This window comes from Myotis yumanensis, unplaced genomic scaffold (genome assembly GCF_028538775.1).
Source record: "Myotis yumanensis isolate MYYU_CA2020_CCGP unplaced genomic scaffold, mMyoYum1.0.hap1 SCAF_15, whole genome shotgun sequence".
Taxonomy (NCBI): Eukaryota; Metazoa; Chordata; class Mammalia; order Chiroptera; family Vespertilionidae; genus Myotis; species Myotis yumanensis.
The window spans coordinates 23,441,500-23,457,097 of NW_027223766.1; the positions used below are offsets into that span (position 1 = coordinate 23,441,500).

The 15,598-nt window shown below is 39.8% G+C and overlaps 1 protein-coding gene across 2 annotated transcripts in view; it reads left to right on the forward strand.

Moving 5' to 3' along the window:
• CA8 (carbonic anhydrase 8) overlaps positions 1–14,381 on the forward strand; it is an 88,270-nt gene extending 73,889 nt beyond the window's left edge. For both annotated transcript variants that reach the window (XR_011468198.1, XM_070391892.1), the window contains one exon: positions 2,976–14,381. The gene's annotated coding sequence lies outside the window, so the exon portion shown is untranslated. The remainder of the gene's footprint in view (positions 1–2,975) is intronic.
• Positions 14,382–15,598: the final 1,217 nt, after the last annotated feature.

Below are 15,598 nucleotides of genomic sequence, written 5' to 3' on the forward strand. Positions count from 1 at the left end.
GTAGAGAGAGACCAGAGAAAGTGGAGGAGAGGAACTAGCAACAAAATTACTCAAAACATTTCCTCAGAACTCATGGACATACATTTACAAATTATGAAGGACCCACTGAATTTCCAGTATGGAAGATCAAAATACATCCACACCAAGGCACTATCATTGTGACATTTCTGGACGCTGAGGGAAAATCACAGTGAAAAAGATAAAAGGTCAAAGAACCTGGAATTTGAATATCAAACATCTCAACAGCATACTAGAAACTAAAAGTCAAGGAAGCATGTTCAGAATTCTGAGGGAATTTACATCCCACTTAGAATTCCTTACCCAAACTTTTGATAATTTGAAATGGCTTCTCAAAGTCCTTTTCAGGTATCAAAGTCACTAAAAACTTACTTCTCAGGAAACTACTGGGAAATCTGCTTCACCAAAAGGGAGTAAGCAAAGGAAACAGTTGTGGGATTCAGGAAACAGGAGATCAGACAAAGGAGAAAGGCAAAGGAGATTGCCAGAAAGATGGTGACCCGAGGTTGTAGGCAGAGAGGGTGTCAGTCAGATGTGAGCAGAGGAGAAGGTTCTAGAAGAGTTTCCTTAGAACAATGAAATTGATAGACTGCATGATGTCTGAACTTCCTGAGAGTCAGGCAATTGGTAGGTAGTTTTGAACTGAGTACATAGGAAGCTAAGGTGGAAAAAATCCAAGACAATTAACTCCAGAGAAAACAAAAAGTTGTGCAGGAAAGGAGAACTAATGATATATTAATACACAGAGCTCAGCTCTGAATACTATTTATACCATCACAATACTAGAAGCTGACTATTGAACCAGCCAAAATTACTGGGAAAATGAGGTAAAGGGAATGGTGATGTGTGTGTGTGTGTGTGTGTGTGTGTGTGTGTTTTGGGGGGGGAGGGGTGTCTGACAGGAGGAAATTCGAGCATTTTCCCAGGTAGTATGGTATCTGCAGTGAACATCTTCATTCTCCATGGCAGCGGTTCTCAACCTGTGGGTTGCGACCCCTTTGGCGGTCGAACGACCCTTTCACAGGGGTTGCCTAAGACCATCCTGCATATCAGATATTTACATTATGATTCATAACAGTAGCAACATTACAGTTATGAAGTAGCAACGAAAATAATTTTATGGTTGGGTCACAACATGAGGAACTGTATTTAAAGGGCCAGAAGGTTGGGAACCACTGCTCCATAGGCAAGGTCAACAGACAATACTGGAATGGAGCAATGCAATCATGCTGCTTAGCTTTATGGTGTTAATAATCAGCTAAAAGAGTTGAGGAGGAAATTGGTGGCATATGGGATGGGACTGATAGTTTTCATAAGAAACCTTTTAGAATTATTTAACCTTCTAAACTGTGTGCATGTATAATTTTGAGGAAAATAAATATAAATAGGAGCAATTGCTACTCTGATTTTGTTACACTTTTAAAAATGTTTGTACACAGGTATACACTGTACACACATACGAATTTTCTTGGAGTGTTTTCTTTGGGCCAGATATTGTGCTGGACCTTAGGAACCCAGCACAGTGTAGATGAGACCAAGTGTGCTTCCATCCCATGAAAACTTTCTCTAAAATGCTGAAAAGTTAATTTCAAACAACTGCTGTGGAAAATAATAGACCATCCAGTGCAGCAGTTAAATTTTCAGCTAGCGAGATGTCTATAAAATCAACTGAAATGGTCACTGGTAGTTCAGTTACATGCTTTGGAGGCGATGTCATGTTATATCTGTTGTCATAATACATTCTCACAAATCTCTACGAGGTAGATGTTGTTATGTGAGGCTCAGAAGGGTCAGGTAGATCGCCTAAAACCTTACAACAGGTTGGTGGTAGAGTTGGGATTTGAACTTGGGTCTTCCTGATTCCAGATTCATACCCAGACTGTGATCAATTGAAACATTTTCCCAGGTAGTATGGTATCTGCAGTGAACAAGATTGAACATCTGTCTTTGGGGGGATCTAATATCAAGATCACTATAAGAGTTCCTTGCTTTGAGAGGTGACATTTTCTTTGAAAACTATAGAGAAGGAAAAGCTCAGTGAGCATAGGGTATTATCTTTAGTTTCTTCTAATGCATGTATGGTCAATGTTAAAATGCTTTGGATTAAGACATGACCTTGCATGATTAGTGATTTATTTATCCATTTATTATTTATCCATGTACTTACTAGAATTGTAAAGGTATTTGGGAACTAGGAAGGAGTGATTATTACACATAAAATTAATGACAATAGCTGGAAGCTTTATTTTATTAACCACTAGAGGCCCGGTGCACGAAATTCGTGCACAAGTAGTGTCCCTAGGCCTGGCCTGCGATCAGGGCCGATCTTCCCCCGGCTGCTGGCAGCTGGCCCAGCCCCCTGCCGCCATGGCTGCAGGTTGCGACCACAGGGGGTGACCAGTGGGGTGATTGGGGCCCTGGCACTGCCCACATCCGCCACCACCCACCCCCTGTTCCCTGTTCTCCATTGGGTGTTCGGAGCCTGTTGGCCGGGGGGGAGGGAATGAGAGGTTGGCTGGCGGTTGGGCAATCGGAGCCTGTTGAGTGTCTGCTCCCTGGTGGTCAGTGCACATCATAGCTAACCAGTCGTTCCACTGTCTGGTCAATTTTTATATTATGCTTTTATATATATATATAAATATGATTGTTTAATTATTATTAAACATATTTGTTTAGAAAACAGTTCAAACATTACTTTATCTATTTGGGGGTAAAGTGCTTGTTTCTATGAAATTTTTCATTAATAGGTTCTGCCACCCCAGTAAAATTATGGTAGACTTTCCAGAAAATTTGTAGAGGTGACAGACTTGAGCATGAAGATATTTTGGAATGTCTATATTTTCTTACAAAGGTTTTAGATTTTACTGTCTCTCATTGGACTGTAACAGACTTTTCAGTCTGCTGTAGAGGAATGCCCGTAACATAATTGACTCTTTTTTTTTTTTTTTTGCATAAAGGAGGAAGACAATGGTGGTATAGTGCCCTAGGATGAGAACGGAAACGTCTGAGCTGCAGCTTTGGTTTTTCCTGAAAGCCTGCATTGTTTGTCTTCATCTAACCCAGCTTTGATGGACATCTCTGGCAGTTGCCTGTACACATGCTCTAATGAAATATTAGGAATGGCTGTACATTGAAAAGAAGCCCCATATTATATATCACTGCTGGTAGTATTCATATTTTTTACACACACTGTTTATTGCTTATATGTAGAAGAAATGAAACTAGTTTTCAGAGTTGTTATTAATATGAATATATATCATGTACTAATGTCGAGACAGGAAAAATATATTTCCAGCATTAGCAGTCCTTCATTTCCTGTCTCCAGCAGAAAATCCACTCCTTCGGAGAATAATGTAAGTCTTGATAATAAAATAAGAGTTTTGATTAAAAACAGCTTACAGCTTCAAAGTGGAATGTAAAGGATTAGTAAAAATCATATCTCATGTTATTCCCTAGCCCTCACACCACAGCTGATGTCAGGCTGGGTTGTTATTATGGAAAACAGTTTGGGAATTAATGCAAAAACATACTCACTTTATATATTTCTGTCTTAGTAAAAGGATTTATTTGAAGATACGAATCTAATCATATTTATTTGACATATTAGAAGCTGTGGTTTCTAAGACAAAAAGAAAGTAGATACCTTGAATAGCTCCTTTTCCATGATAGAAACATAAATTTAATAGTACCTCTATAATAATTTAGTGTTGTACATTTTGTAAGACTTCAAAATATTTTATTCTGTGAATTTCATGTCTTCAGTATATTGAAACCTTTCTTTCAAAGGTGGCCAACAGTATATTTTAATTAATTTTAAGTGTTACTAGAAAATTTTAGCATATGTTTATATATAGTGAAGTGTGACAGAATGAGATGACTTATGTAAAACAGTAGAGTGCCTGGTGCAAAGCAAGTACTTAATAAATGTTTATTGTCATAATTATTGTCATAAAACTAATAACTTCAAAAACATAGTCCTGATTTGGAGGGATTTTGTGATGCAAAATATATGTTAGAAATAGAAATAATACAGGTGGAATAAGCATGTGCTGAGAGATTTTAGATGTGTTGAGTATCGGGGAACATGGAGGTGAGGAAGGTGTAGGGTGGAGCCGTGGGCAGGGAGAGGAAGCACTAGAGCTGCAGTCGAGTGAGGAAGGTGGTGTCTTGTGAAGGGTCAGGATGCGTGGCTGCCAGGTCCACATCAGGGCAACATGAGGCAGAGCCGCTGAGGGGCAGAGGCGAGCCCTGGATTCTTCCTTCCCACGGTTTCTCGTGTGTATACAGAAATGAAGCAATGGCAAAGCATGGCTGCACAAACTGGCATATTTAAACATTTATATCTTACAGAAAAAACTGATCAACCACACACTTGCCAAACACTGACTGCAGTTGTGGCCTCCTTTGTGGCCAACATCAAAAGACAAACTCCCAACCCTGTCTTGGAGGAGAGGCCCTGGCACGGAGGTTCACACGCACCCACCTCTCTGCTCCGGGCCCGGTTGGGTTGAGCAGCCAGGGGCTGTTCCTGGACCCAACTTCTGATGCTTCTTGTAGTCTCCAACCTTCTGTCCCTTAAGAATACAAAGTAAACATAACAAAAATGAATCCAAATGACTTTCAAGGTGGTATCCAGTTTCCATATTTTCCCTTTTCCTCGCTAATACATAAATATGTATGTATATATAAAATGAAGGAATCACATTTATTTGCTGTATATTTTCTGAGTCAAAAGACTAAAATCAACTACTAGGTTCAACGTGTGGTATCCATTGACTAGATTGTGTGGCAGTTTAATATTCTTTAATGTGGGAAATCGCTTGTTTCTGCAGCTAGTAGTACCTCAGAGTCAGATGTGAATGCTGTTGGACAGTGATGCTTCTGTAGAGATGAATTTGAAAGGGTCATCTGTCAATGAACGAAAGTGCAAATAACTATTAATCAGATCTATCCTGTTTTCATGGTGGCCTGGGAAAGGAAAGGTATGCAACAGACCCTGAAATAGGGGAAGAAGCTTCCTAGAGCAGAAGTGTACGTATGTTTTGGGAGTGGCGTGGGAGGAGGTAGTTAACTAGGAATAAATGATACATTTCAAAGATAGTGATATTTAGGGTAGATTTTGTTGACCTAACAAAGGAAAAAAGGCGACAAATGGAGGTACTTTTCCACATGGCTTACACGTCTGAAATCTGATTCATGGTAATTAAGGGATCTGGTCCTGTGTAAGGTCATATTGTTCTCGAAATTTTGTCAGTTAAGATAAGCTGAGCCTTCTCTTTTTTTGTTGGTAAATTTCGCTGAAGGCTTGCCAATAGTGTTGCTCCTTTCAGAGAACCAACATCTGATTTTGTTGGGTTTTCTCTAACTATGTTTCTGTTCTCTATTTCATTCAGTTCTACCCTGTCTTTTTAATTTCCTTCCTGCTGCTTGCTTTGGGGTTCGTTTGTCCTTTTTCAGGTATCATAATGTGAAAGGGTAGGCTATTGATTTGAGATCTTTTTGTAATACAGGCATTTACAGTTATGAATTTTCCTCTAAGCATTGCTTTAACTGCATCCTATAACTTGTGGTATGTTATATTTTTGTTTTCATTCATCTCAAAGTATTTTCTAACTTGCCTTGTGATTTTTTTGACCCAATGGTTATGTAGGCACACGTTGCTTAATTTCTACCTAGTTATGAATTCCCAGATTTCTGTTATCGATTTATAATTTCCTTGCATGGTCAGAGGACATGCTTTGCATGATTTCAATCCTCTTAAATCTACTGAGACTTGTTTTATGACCTAGTATATGTTTTATCCTGGATTGTATTCCATGTGCACGTAGTAGGACCTCTGCTCTCTGAGTGGGGCTGTGTGGAAGAAGAGGCTCATGACCTCTTGGTTGTTGTCCCTAGGGATTTAGCCTCTGCAGCCTTTTTAATATTCCTTGATTGGGGGCTGATGGGAAAGGGAGCCCCATCTTCTTGGCCATACCCACCTAGAGTGGAGATTTAATCATGTCAACTTAGGGGAGGGGAAGAGAAGAAGTGGGTTGTGGCTCAAATTCCAAATACACTGTTCTTACTGAGATTTAGGAGGTCTTCAGTAAATGTTTCCCTATTTGCTGTATGTCCTTAGGAGAATTTCCAGACACTTTAAAATTCTTTTTATTCACTCGTGATAGTTATTTACAGGGGGCAGCAGATCTGGGGATCCTGACATTGCCATTCTGGGTGTAATTCTCCGTCATTTAGGGTAGGACAGTACTCAAACTGTTAGGCTGCCAGTTCCCTTTTGGAATTTTCATTTGAATAAGCACATTTTTCAAAAATTTGTGTCAAATATCAACATTGTAATTAAGGGTAGACTCATGCACTTCAATAATTTAAAGTTTCTTAAAATGAAAATGAAGTTGACATATCAGTCATTAACTTACTGAGTTAATAACTGCAATTTTATTTCACCATTTATTTCTCTAATTAATTAAAAGCAATTAATTTGTATGTGCTGATTAATGCTTTTCATGTCTTAACTCTTGACTCTTGAAACTTAACCATCTTGAGGATAGTTCATTTTCCTTAGAACTATCCACATTTAGTGGGAAATAATTAATATAGCAAATATTGACATGATTAAAAAGCAACCTCTGTTAATTTTAATGCAGAATATTATCTTGGGTCATAGTAGAGGGTATGATGAAAAGGAAGAGGCATTATACACTGATGATGTAATGCAGCCCCTGAGGATATGCACACAGAAACAGTCTCCTCTTTTTTCCTGTTCCTTTCCTGTATTTAGAGTTGTGTGTCTGGCATGAAACTCCTAACGGGCTCTCACTGAGATAATGAGGTGGTGAGACCCTTCATACATTTTTTAAGAAAGATAAAAACAATACAGAAGAAAGGATTTTAAATTAGAAATTTTTGTGTCATATCAGACTTAGATTACATTTTAATAAGGCACACTAGAAGTTTTATACTTTGAGTCGTACAGGAATACTCATTTGGAAATGATGCTATTGAGTTTTAAGGAACTTTCCAATTTCTGAAACTTAAGTGGATCTGCATAAACTACTGCCTTGCAATGCTTTTACTCCCCAACTGGAACACTATAGTTTCAGTGAGTCAGTAGAACCTAAGAAATTTCTTAGAGCTGTTCCAAAGACCTGCATATGCTTGCTTCATACCTTGGGGGCCTGATTCATTTCCAGAATAACTCTACCGCACAATTCCTGTGTTAAACTTTAATTGCTTCCAAAGTATATTGCAATTCAGTCAACCTCAATAGGAATTTCCTGTGAAATTATATTAGAATTTGGCCCAAAGGTGTGTGTTTGTATGATTATATATATGTATATACATACATATATATATATATTTTATAAAATGCAGATCAAAGTCTGTACATTGCATGAAAAACACTTTATCTTTTATATCATAAAGATGCTTCTTCCTGGCATAAAGGAAATCCACAGTATTATAGCAAAAGACTGGGATGAAAATGGACTCCTTGCAATTTCAGTCATATTAAATAAATGAAATAATCTTACTTCAAAAAACCCTATAACCTACATGATTTCTTTTCCCTTCTTTCTACTTACATTCAGAAGTTATATTTATGTGGAATAGTTCCAAATATTCAATAAATACATTTGAGGTCTTATTAAAAATTCATATGCAAGTCTAGTGAAGACTTATGATGGTTTTGCAGAGAGGGAATGGTAGTCATGGTGGCCAAACCCAGCCTTCAGTTTGGGAAAAAACAGGAGCCAGGTTAAAAAAAAAAGCCTTTAATTCCACACATTTTTATTTGCCAAGTCCACAGAAAGGAAATGTGAATACAGTTCTTACAGGGAAACTGACCTTAGTGCTTCTCGAGCACCAACGGGGTGATTTCCTCTTTTGTAAAAGTGTGAGGAAATGTCCTAAGTGGCCCTCTGTTGTGAGAGACAAGTAGCAGGGGGGCAGTTAACTCCAGGGGACAGTGCATCCCACGTAGGTTAGGATTACTATTGTCAGTCCTTGCACAAAGTACATAGTGAAAACATTCTGTGGACATTACTTATGCCATTATTTCTCAGTGCAGTTCTGAGCCTTGGGCTCTGGCCTTGTGTTCTTCCATCCTCAGGGCCTCCCCGAGAAGATTGTAAGACCCACTGTTGCTAACTCACACTTCATCCTTGGAGGCCTTTTCTTCTGGGTTACTGACAGGTGGCCTGTAATTTTACCATCTCATGCATTTGTATTAAATATCTTTAATGATCAAAATCACTGTATGATGGGAATTAGTCTAAGGGTGTAAGCCAGAGGAAACTTTTGCCTTCTATTTTTCTAACTCACCTTTTAAAAAGAGGCCAGCTAGGCTGACATAATTAATTTCCGGCGTTTCTTAATTCTGTCTTCTGATTTAGCCAAAGGTAACCTTCTTTCCTTTTTTGACCAGAAAGAAAAATGTGTCAAATATTATGTGTGGTCAAACCTAGGCATCTGATGAAGAATTATCTTTTATTTGGAATTCCCTTAGGATATTTCCAGTGGGTTGGACAACACTCTTAACAAACTTTCCCCAACAGCATTAGTTCCCATCATCTCCCTGTGAGGCAGGAACACAAGTAGCAGGAAGCTGTGGTACATCTCCTCTAGCTGAAATGTGGAAAGAGCCACAATACAGCCACGTGGAGGGCAACAGCGCCTCCAGGCAGAAAGTGACCTGCGATAGGAGGATGAATCTGTAAGTGCAGAAACGAAAGAAGCCCTGAAGACTTCACCAAAGGAGCCGAGAATTTCAGTGAGGCCAGACCTCCAGTGCAGCAATGACTGTAGTAGATACAGGTCAATACCTTCAGTGATTCAAAGTGGTCTTCGTAACATCAGTCTTTGGGCAAAGTTTTGTGACTAACTCCAGGTCATACGTTCTTGTGCTCCCATCACGTCATGGGGCCAGATGGTGGGGAATTATAGAGGGTCCAGGGTGGGCTGAGTCTGTGTGCAGGCCCTTTAAGCAGATGCCTGGGTTTCCAGCCACCTTCTGGCTCACCTGGAGGGAATCTCCACTGATTGTCACAGCCAGGTGTTGAGGGGATTCCTCTTCCCTGAGCTGGTGCTCTGGGCTGGGGAGACCCTTCCCTCTGCAGCTGAGATCTCTCTCCTGATTCTGATCCGACACACGTGGTGAGGGACCAGCATGGGTAGTGTCTCAGCCCCTCCCCCAGTCTCCACGGGGCTGCTTTATATCCTTAGTTACAGGCGTTCAGTCCAGCTAGTCCTCAGATAGTTCTCCAGGTTGATTGCTCAGTAATTTAGTTGTAATTTTGATGTGGGTGTAGGAGGAGGGGAGCACAGCATTTTCCTGCTCCACGACCTTGAGGGGAACTCCCATAGCTGCTTCCCTTAAACAGAGGCAATAGGCCCAGAAGAGTTTTAAGCATGGACTACTAATGTTTTCTGCAGATTAACCCCCATGTTATTCCTGCTGGATTAGAATGGGGTAAACTGGAGGCAGGCAAGCCTTCCACCCAGAAGTATGGGCAGGTGGGGAGAGATCAGAGCCAAGAAGCAGAAGGTAGGACTGGTACCTCCTGGCTTGAGAGCAGGTGTCTGAGCTCTTCTCCCCTCCGCGAGTCACTCATCTAACAAACACATGAGCCCAGATGCAAGGTAAGCTGCTGCCCCCAGTTTACTTTATTTATTTATTTTTGGGTGGGGGAGTCATTTGCAAGTTTTTCTCCTTAGTCTCTATGAAGTAAAAAATAGTGATCTCTCTCTCTCTCTCTCTCTCTCTCTCTCTCTCTCTATGTCTTGCTTATAAATTGTCCTTATTGTGTTCATGGCTAATCCTCCCAGGTAGCATTTAAACACCTTAGAGGTAAGGACTGTGTTTTCAATCTCTGTGATAGGTTCCCACAGCACACTGTTCCCCCATACACCTTCGATGATTCCTCAAAGAGAGAAAAGATCCTGACCTTACTAGCAGGCACAAACAAACTTCAGTAACAACTCTACAAATTTACTTACCTTTTCAGAAATGTAAAATAAAACCTCTGTGTGTGTGTGTGTGTGTGTGTGTCTTTCTACCCCATCTTTTCTCAGCTCTCAGTGCTGAATTCATGGTAAACATTTGCAATCTGGAAAACACAGCAGCTTCTTGGCCTTCTACTATTGTCCTAAAACCACATCACCCTTTTTTCTTCTCAATTTGCTGACAACACACTCGTTAGGGGTCATACACTCAGGATGAGCGTGCTTTCTCGATAAAAACTAATGGACGTGTGGTTGTCCTATCAGCTTTTGATCTTGTGCTATTTTCTGAAAGTGTTCTTTAAGAGGATTCATGGGTCCGTTGTGACACACCCGGTGCCCTCAGCTCTTCCTCAGTATCCTGTAACCTTGTAGGTCCCTGTTTTCTCCAGGCCCATGCAGTACAGGACAATATAAAAGGACTCCAGGGATGAGCATCTGCAAGGCAAACTTGAGGAGGTGGGTGCTGGGTGTTCTCCTCTGCCTCCTGATGGGGAGTTGGGGGTAGCAGCTCTACAGGCCCAGGGGTGTACCATCTCAAGAGACTCAGAGCCCAGGAGAGTCGGCAAATCCCCGCGGGTGCTGTGGCCCCGCCCATTCCTTATCAGCATCCAGTCTTCTAACGCTCTTTTTGTTTGTTTTTAAACAGAACTCCTTTGGATATTTGTATTCCTGTAAAAGATTGATTTATTCTATCCACTTTATGCTACATGAGTGATTTTTCATTTAATGTGAGCTACTGCTCTATTTCTCATATTGATGGGGACTCATCTTTAGAATTAATTTCAGTCATTTCTTTCCTTCGTATCTTTAGCAACTCACAAACATTACTTGGAAAGACCATGATTTATTGGATCCTTTAAAAACCATTAATATCTTCTATTCCATAATTATTTTATTTAAAAGGTTGTAAAGTTATATATTTTTCTTACTGATCAGTGAACATAAAAATAGTGTGTTGCTCTGTTTATGCAGTAAGTATAGGATAAAAGAAATACCAGGATTAGTTGTTATGTCCACATATTTAATTGGGTTTTCTTCAGCCTTTGCAAATACAAGAGCAACACTGGGATATTTTTTCCTCTCTTAACCTCCCAGAGGAAAGATAGCACCCCAAGCAGTTTTTTGATCAGCTTAGTCTAACAAGAATGTTGCCCGAAAGCCTTCTCCCTTAATGTTGGAGTGATGAACCATGCCTGGCACAGTGCATTGCTTTGCCATGACATCTTTTTCTTCACAAGCATTCTCAATTGACTGTGGATGGATGAACTGTCTTAAAAGGACAGCCTACTGTGATTCATAATCCGAGTACTGCAACAGTGGGCATAAAACAAAAAGGTTTTTTTTTGTGTGTGTGTGTGTGTGTGTGTGTGTGTGTGTGTGTTTGCAGCTTGTATGAATCATCGCTCAAGCATCTAAAAACATGGGGTCTGTTCTTTCAGTGCCAAGCCCACTTGTTAATGAAAGTCACACATTTACCGCAAAGCCAGACGAGGTGCCTCAGTCTTCCCCCAGGAGTCCTAGATGATAAAGAAGAGAGAATCTGTTCTTCTTTTCCTTTTGTAGTGGAGCAGAATGGAATAATGAAGCTTGGGCAGAATCTGGCAACTTTTAACATAAAGCTTTCCATTTGTTGACACCAGAAAAATACCTCGTGTCGGAGCACGCATGCAAATGTCTCCCTTTGTGCGAGACACTTTGCAGGGTTGTCCCTCTTTTTCGCTTTGAAGGGAAAGTAAAAATCATTTTGATTTTTGAAAGATAAAACAGCTTTTTAAAACATGTTACAGACACTAGCCACTCATTTTCTCACTAATTCAAATCAAGCGTTCTTATTGATAGAATCTGAGAAAAATAGAGGACATGAAACACAATAGATGAAAGACACAGACGGGAATAGTGGCAGCGTAATGGTCCTGTTCCCCATCTCCTACAGGAGCATATTCTATGCCTCTTATTGAGCTAAACTACCTGTGATGTTGGTGGGCTCAGTGCACCGAAAATGCTTCATTTTCAAAGTACTAGCAAGATCAATTAGCAAATCCTTACATCCAAAAGTAAGAGAAAGCATTCGATAACAGGGAAGTATCATGTACTCTTGTTTTTTTCTAGAATTACTATTTTATGTTTCAATTTTCTATGTCAATCCACATGATGAAGCCTGAGAATTCACGTTGAGAATTTTGAGGTAGCTCAAAAATAGGGGGCTGCCAGTGCAATGAAAAGGGCCCGGGTTCAGGGGTGAGAACACAGGCTCAGGTTTATTTAGTTGGTAAATACTTCTGTGTTATGCACTCAAGTGTTCGCCTCTCAGTGGCTGTGGAGTTTTGTTCATGGAATGTAGTTTTGATGAGCTTTAGTATTTTGGAGATCCATCACATTTAGCCTGTTCAGCAATTTTCTTTTAGGATTTACCGCTCTCCTACCTAACAAGGTTGCCCAAATTGTATCTCCTCCGTAATGTGACTCAGGTTGGGCAATCTAAACTCTCACTCCTAATGGCCACAGTGATTATTCTGGGAGGGACACATGGCCCAATCTGAGCCAATCTGGAAATTTTGCTGGAGCTTCCCGGAAAGAAGAGGGAGTGAGCGATATAATATGTTTTGAGTCACTGCACCTAAACTTACCTGGATCCAGTTGTAGACACTTCAATTATATGGGATCAAACTTTTCATTTCCTTTTTTAAAATTTCATTTTGTTTAGTTTGAGTCTGGACAAGACCATTTTGGTTCTTTATTGGTAAAATTGGAACAATCATACTGTTTACTTTAAAGATGTGTGGTGATGATTGAATGACATAAGATAGAGGAAGGTGAAATATATTACTGTGGCATGCACGACTGATGGCATGCATCAGTGACCATGGGTGAAGGGCTTGAAAGAGCCCCACTAACCTTGGTGTGAGGAAGGTAAGAGAGTCATAAATACTGTTGAATTAATGGCTGCAGGGATTTTATTCCTTTCCTGTTAGTGTAAACTATAAACATAATTCACTTGGAATCATGGTACTTTTGAGCAGAAGATTAAGATTCATCTTAAGAATGCATCACCTCCCTACAATACATGAGAGCTTAAGCATAGGTAAGAGAGAGTGGCGAGGAGGTGGTGAACCAGCCCACGTGGTGCTTACATTTCAATACAGATGCAGGACTGTACAGAAACTTAGCTCCAAATGGGATTTGGGTCAACACTTGAAAATATGAATAACAATTCTGGTTTCATTGCTTAGCTGTTTGTGTCCCTGGTTAGGAATATTAGGAGTTTAAGCATCAGGTTATTTGATTCCTTTCTTCAGTCCCCTGGTATGTTTGATCCAGATCTGCCCTCATTTTCTTTTCATTAAAATTGGCAAAAGGGCAAGGTATATTTACAGGTGGCCTCAGGATCCATGAATGAGACACACACAGTGAGACAACTGTAGGTACTGCCCATTCAGCAGGGGCCCACCCACACTGGCAGACTGCCACATTCATTGTACCAGGTCTGTTTGCTCACCCTCGCACTCCCTATCTTGCTTGGAGTAATGAAAAATAACCCTCTACCAGTGTAATACATGAAATTATTTTTCTCGTTTACTTTAGGGTTTGTGTTGTGTTTGGCTTTCACTGTGTTTTACCCATTCTAGCACTGGGTACAAAATGCAGTATTCAACAAGCAATGTGCTGTGGTTAGTGGAAGGAAAGCAAGCTTTGGAATCAAACAGATTACTTGGAGTCCTTGCTCTGCCATTTAGCATTTGGGAAATGGGTTTTCTTAATCCATTTCTAAGTCCACAGAAGACTTAACTGAACTCATGCTATGAGTTTCTGTAGTTATTGTTTTCCCATGTATTCTAATCATCTTCCACCTAAAACCAAAACTACTCTCTAAAGCTAAAGGGACTAAGAAGTAAACATTGATAGTCACCGGGATGTAAATTACAGCATAAGGAATACAGCCAATAATATTGTAATAACTGTATGGTACCAGGTGGGTACTAGAATTATCAGGGGAATCATTTCGTAAATTATACGATTGTCTAACCACTATGCTGTACACTTGAAACTAATATAAAATAATGTTGAATGTCAACTGTAATTGAAAAAGTAAAAAAACACACAAAACTTCTCTTCAGATTACTGTTGGCACAACTTATGGAAAGGGGTGACAGAGCCTCTAAAATTATTATAAGGGATCTGCAGAATCAAAGATACTTTATATATTGCCTGTAAACCAAATGAATAATGTCTTATATCTATGTCTATATCATCTATATCTACATCTATATCTATGTCTATGTCTCATCTATCTATCTATCTATCTATCTATCTATCTATCATTTATCTATCTAATCTCCTGTATGCTACTATTTTGCAAGTATGTGAACATATTCTTGAATTAGTAACTAAATAAACCTTATTGAAAAATATTACCTAATTCAAAATAGCTTTTTGCAATTATTTATTTTTTATATCAGTGGATGATAACTGCATAAATAATATATGTGACAGATTGTTTAAAACTTCAAAAGGAGATTTCTAAAAAGATATGAATATTTTTAAAAGATTTTTTGCTATTTATTTGTTCAGGTTATTTTGATCCACTTCCAGTTCCCTACTTCCTCCTCCCACCCTTCTTTTTTTCTCCAGTTAAGTTTCAATAGTTTCTTTTTAAAAAAGTGATTTTAGAGAGAGGAAGGTGGGGAGAGAAACATTGATGTGAGAGAGAAACATCGATGGTTGGCCTCCTGCAAATGCCGTGATGGGGGATCCAACCCCGCCACCTCTTGGTGTACAGCAAGCATGTCAAACTCAAAGGCTAACATGAGCCAAATAAACAAGGTTTAAGTTTATGTGGGCTGCAAAAAAAAAAAAACCCAAACCACAAGCTTCAGTTTTCATAGAAATGTAGGTTTATTTAGAAAAGTATAGTATAAAATCGAACAAGCGCAATGATAAAATTAATGTCTTCTTACATACTGTTATCTTGGCTGGGCTGCAAAAAAATTCGTTGTGGGCCACATGCGGCCCGCAGGCTGCGAGTTTGTCATGCCTGGTGTACAGGATGACAATCCAACTCTGGGCAGAGTATCAGAGAGACGGGGCTGCGCAGAGAGCTCTGGAGATCAGCAGAGACATACCAATCTGTACACGTTGGGAGCAAATCTTCATAAACCAAGAAAAGAGCCACTAGAAAGCAGTGAGCTAAACAATTTTCAGAGCTCACATGGGACTGGGGACAGTTTGCATTCTCAGCAGCCTGAGTGAACAAATCTGAGGCGGGTATTGGACCGAATTCTCAGAGGCCACACCATTGTGTCAGGGCTAAATTGGCCCTAGAATAATCTGCTTGGGCCCCGTGTAATACACCTTCACAGCAATCCTTGAGAAGGTCAACATGATGTGCAAGTGAAAGCACCATCACAAAGCCAATACTGATTAAAGGAAAGAAAAGCCCAACACTCAGTGACATAAAATTCACAGAGGCCAGTAAATGATTAACAAAATTACTCCACAAATAAGTAGGAAAATACGTCCAATAGTCAGGAGAAGGATCAATCAGTATAAAACAACAACAACAACAAAACCCCCACAAAAA